The sequence below is a fragment of the Arachis hypogaea genome, chromosome 15 (assembly GCF_003086295.3).
Source record: "Arachis hypogaea cultivar Tifrunner chromosome 15, arahy.Tifrunner.gnm2.J5K5, whole genome shotgun sequence".
Classification (NCBI taxonomy): Eukaryota; Viridiplantae; Streptophyta; class Magnoliopsida; order Fabales; family Fabaceae; genus Arachis; species Arachis hypogaea.
Window position 1 is genome coordinate 60,610,385 of NC_092050.1, and position 5,359 is coordinate 60,615,743.

General features: G+C 39.8%; 1 non-coding gene across 1 annotated transcript; it reads left to right on the forward strand.

Annotated features, from left to right (window-relative positions):
* Nucleotides 1–4,792: 4,792 nt before the first annotated feature.
* LOC112752228 (small nucleolar RNA R71) lies at nt 4,793–4,900 on the forward strand. The gene has a single exon (XR_003176674.1). It is a non-coding gene; the product is annotated as a small nucleolar RNA R71 (small nucleolar RNA).
* The last annotated feature ends 459 nt before the right edge of the window (nt 4,901–5,359 follow it).

The following is a 5,359-nucleotide window of genomic DNA, read 5'->3' on the forward strand; positions in this document are numbered from 1 at the left end:
ATAATCATCACATTCATCATGTTCTTGGGTGCGAATGAACATCTTAGAATAGGAATAAGCTTGAATTGAATAGAAAAATAATAGTACTTTGCATTAATTCATGAGGAACAGCAGAGCTCCACACCTTAATCTATGGTGTGTAGAAACTCTACCATTGAAAATACATAAGTGATAATGGAGTTCATTGATCTCGGCCTCAGAGGGGAACCGGAGTAACCAAGACTTCGAATACAATAATAAAATGTCCTATTTATACTAAAATAGTTACTAGGGTTTACAGAAATGAGTAAATGATGCAGAAATCCACTTCCGGGGCCCACTTGGTGTGTGCTTGGGCTGAGCATTCAGCTTTACACTTGTAGAGGCTTCTCTTGGAGTTGAACGCCAGTTTGTAACCTGTTTCTGGCGTTTAACTCCACTTTGCAACCTGTTTCTGGCGATTAACTCTAGAATAGGGGCAGAAAGCTGGCGTTGAACGCCAGTTTGCGTCATCTAAACTCGAAAAAAGTATGGACTATTATATATTGCTGGAAAGCCCTGGATGTCTATTTTCCAATGCAATTAAGATCGCGCCATTTGGAGTTCTGTAGCTCCAGAAAATCCACTTTGACTGTAGGGAGGTCAGAATCCAACAGCATCTGCAGTCCTTCTTTAACCTCTGAATCTGATTTTTGCTCAAGTCCCTCAATTTCAGCCAGAAAATATCTGAAATCACAGAAAAACACACAAACTCATAGTAAAGTCCATAAATGTGATTTTTATTTAAAAAATAATAAAATATATTAAAAACTAACTAAATCATACTGAAAACTATGTAAAAACAATGCCAAAAAGCGTATAAATTATCCGCTCACCACAACACCAAACTTAAATTGTTGCTTGTCCCCAAGCAACTGAAAATCAAATAGGATAAAAAGAAGAGAATATACTATAAATTCCAAAATATCAATGAAACTTAGCTCCAATCAGATGAGCGGGACTAGTAGCTTTTTGCCTCTTGAATAGTTTTGGCATCTCACTTTATCCATTGAAGTTCAGAATGATTTGCATCTATAGGAACTTAGAATTCATATAGTGTTATTGATTCTACTAGTTTAGTATGTTGATTCTTGAACACAGCTACTTTATGTGTCTTGGCCGTGGCCCTAAGCACTTTGTTTTCCAGTATTACCACCGGATACATAAATGACACAGACACATAACTGGGTGAACCTTTTCAAATTGTGACTCAGCTTTGCTAAAGTCCCCAATTAGAGGTGTCCAGGGTTCTTAAGCACACTCTTCTTTTTGCTTTGGACCTCGACTTTAACCGCTCAGTCTCAAGTTTTCACTTGACACCTTCACGCCACAAGCACATGGTTAGGGACAGCTTGGTTTAGCCGCTTAGGCTAGGATTTAACTCCTTTAGGCCCTCCTATCCACTGATGCTCAAAGCCTTGGATCCTTTTTACCCTTGCCTTTTGGTTTTAAGGGCTTTTGGCTTTTTCTGCTTGCTTTTTCTTTTTTCTTTTTTTTCCGTATTTTTCTCCTCTTTTTTTTTTGTAATTTTTTTTTCTACAAGCTTTGTTCTTCACTGCTTTTTCTTGCTTCAAGAATCAATTTTATGATTTTTCAGATTATCAAATAACATGTCTCCTTTTTCATCATTCTTTCAAGAGCCAACATATTTAACATTCATAAACAACAATATCAAAAGACATATGCACTGTTCAATCATTCATTCAGAAAACAAAAAGTATTGTCACCACATCAAAATAATTAAACTAGTTTCAAGGATGAATTCGAAACCATGTACTTCTTGTTCTTTTGTAATTAAAACACTTTTCATTTAAGAGAGGTGATGGACTCATAGGACATTCACAACTTTAAGGCATAGACACTTAGACACTAGTGATCATGTAGTAAAGACACAAACATAGATAAAACATAAAGCTCAAAAATCGAAAAACAGTAAAATAAATAGATAAGGAGATTAAGGAATGAGTCCACCTTAGTGAGGGTGGCGTCTTCCTCTTCTTGAAGAACTAATAGTGCTTTTGAGCTCCTCTATGTCTCTTCCTTGCCTTTGTTGCTCCTCCCTCATAGCTCTTTGATCTTCTCTTATTTCATGAAGGATGATGGAGTGCTCTTGATGCTCCACCCTTAGTTGTCCCATGTTAGAACTTAATTCTCCTCGGGTGGTGTTGATTTGCTCCCAATAGTTTTGTGGAGGAAGGTGCATCCCCTGAGGCATCTCAGGGATTTCATGGTGAGAAATTTTCTCATTCTCTTGTTGAGGTCCATGATCTCTTGTTTTGCAGTCAAATGCTCTACTACTGAGCTATAAACCCTTGAGATGAATCTTTCCATCTCCCATGACTCGGAGATGGAAGCTTTTGCCTTCCCTTTCCTCTTTCTTGAGGTTTCTCTGGCCTTAGGTGCCATAACTAGTTATGGAAAAACAAAAAGCAATGCTTTTACCACACCAAACTTAAAATGTTTGCTCATCCTCGAGAAAAAGAAGGAAGAAGGTAGTAGAAGAAGAAGAAAAATGGAGGAGATGGAGGGAGGTGAGTGGTTCGGCCATGTGTGGGTGGGTTTGGGAGGGGAGAGTGGTGAAAAGGTGATAGGGAAGAGAGAATGATGTAATTGGTGAAGGGTATTTGTGGAAAAGAGTTATGAAAAGGGTGAAGAGGAGAGAAGAAATGGTGGGGATCCTGTGGGGTCCACAGATCCTGTGGGGCCAAGGACTTAACATCCCTGCTCCAATTAGGCGTGTAAAATGCCCTTGCTGTGCAATCCTGGCATTTAACGCCAGACTGCTGCTTGTTTCTGGCGTTAAACGCCCAAATGTAGCCTGTTTCTGGCGTTTAACACCAGGCAGATGCTTGTTTCTGGCGTTAAACGCCAGACAGATGCTTGTTTCTGGCGTTTAACGCCAGACTGCTCTTTCTCTAAGGTGTGATATTTTTCATTCTATTTTTCATTCTGTTTTTTATTTCTCAGTAGTTTTTGTGACTTCACATGATCATCAACCTAAATAAAACATAAAATAACAATAGAAAATAAATAAATATAATTAGATAACATTGGGTTGCCTCCCAACAAATGCTTCTTTAATGTCAATAGCTTGACAGTGAGCTCTCATGGAGCCTCACAGATGTTTAGAACATCGTTGGAACCTCCCAACACCAAACTTAGAGTTTGAATATGGGGGTTCAACACCAAACTTAGAGTTTGACTGTGGGGGCTTTGGTTGACTCTGTAGTGAGAGAAGCTTTTCATGCTTCCTCTCCATGGTTACAGAAGGAGATCCTTGAGTTTTAAACACAAGGTTGTCCTCATTCAGTTGAAGGACTAACTCTCCTCCGTCCACATCAATCACAGCTCGTTCTGTGGCTAGGAAGGGTCTTCCAAGGATGATGGATTCATCCTCATCCTTCCCAGTGTCTAGGATTATGAAATCAGCAGGGATGTAAAGGTCTTTAACCTTTACTAACACGTCCTCTACTTGTCCATAAGCCTATTTTCTTGAGTTGTCTGCCATCTCTAATGAGATTCTGGCAGTTTGTACCTCAAAGATCCCAAGTTTCTCCATTACAGAGAGTGGCATTAAGTTTATTCCTGACCCCAGGTCACACAGAGCCTTCTCAAAGGTCATGGGGCCTATGGTACAGGGTATTAAGAATTTGCCAGGATCCTGTTTCTTTTGAGGTAATTTCTGCCTATCCAATGCATTCAGTTCATTGGTGAGCAAGGGAGGTTCATCTTCCCAAGTCTCATTACCAAATAATTTGGCATTCAGCTTCATGATTGCACCAAGGTACTTAGCAACTTGCTCTTCAGTAATGTCTTCATTCTCTTCAGAAGAAGAATACTCATCAGAGCTCATAAAGGGCAGAAGGAGGTTCCATGGAATCTCTATGGTCTCTAGATGAGCCTCAGATTCCTTTGGTTCCTCAAAGGGAAACTTCTTATTGGTCACTGAACGTCCCAGGAGGTCTTCCTCACTAGGATTCACGTCCTTCTCCTCCCTTGTAGGTTCGGCCATGATGGTCAAGTCAATGGCCTTGCACTCTCTCTTTGGATTTTCTTCTGTATTGCTTGGGAGAGTACTAGGAGGAGTTTCAGTGACTTTTTTACTTAGCTGGCCCACTTGTGCCTCCAAATTTCTAATGGAGGACCTTGTTTCATTCATGAAACTCACAGTGGCCTTAGATAGATCAGAGACTATATTTGCTAAGCTAGATGGGTTCTGCTCAGAATTCTCTATCTGTTGCTGAGTGGATGATGGAAAAGGTTTGCTATTGCTAAACCTGTTTCTTCCACCATTATTAAAGCCTTGTTGAGGCTTTTGTTGATCCTTCCATGAGAAATTTGGATGATTTCTCCATGAGGGATTATATGTGTTTCCATAGGGTTCACCCATGTAATTCACCTCTGCTATTGCAGGGTTCTCAGGATCATAAGCTTCTTCTTCAGAAGATGCCTCTTTAGTACTGTTGGATGATTCCTTCAATCCATTCAGACTCTGAGAGATCATATTGACTTACTGAGTCAATATTTTATTCTGAGCCAATATGGCATTCAGAGTATTAATTTCAAGAACTCCCTTCCTCAGAGGCGTCCCATTACTCACAGGATTCCTTTCAGAAGTGTACATGAACTGGTTATTTGCAACCATGTCAATGAGTTCTTGAGCTTCTGCAGGTGTTTTCTTTAGGTGAATGGATCCACCTGCAGAATGGTCTAATGACATTTTAGATAATTCAGATAGACCATCATAGAATATATCTAGGATGGTCCATTCTGAAAGCATGTCAGAAGGGCACTTTTTGGTCAGTTCCTTGTATCTCTCCCAAGCTTCATAGAGAAATTTACCTTCTTTCTGTCTAAAGGTTTGAACATCCACTCTAAGCTTGCTAAGCTTTTGAGGAGGAAAGAACTTGGCTAAGAAAGCTGTGACCAGCTTATCCCAAGAGTTCAGGCTATCTTTAGGTTGAGAGTCCAACCATATTATAACTCTGTCTCTTACAGCAAACGCGAAAAGCATAAGCCTGTAGATCTCGGAGTCAACCCCATTGGTCTTAACAGTATCACAGATTTACAAGAATTCAGTTAAGAACTGAAAAGGATCTTCTGATGGAAGTCCATGAAACTTGCAATTCTGCTGCATCAGAGAAACTAATTGAGGCTTTAGCTCAAAATTGTTTGCTCCAATGGCAGGGATTGAGATGCTTTTTCCATGTAAATTGGAATTTGGTGCAGTAAAGTCACCAAGCATCTTCCTTGCATTGTTATTATTTTCGGCCATGTCTCCTTCTTTTTCAAAAATTTCTGTCAGATTTTCTCCAGAGAGTTGTGCTTTAGCTTCCCTTAG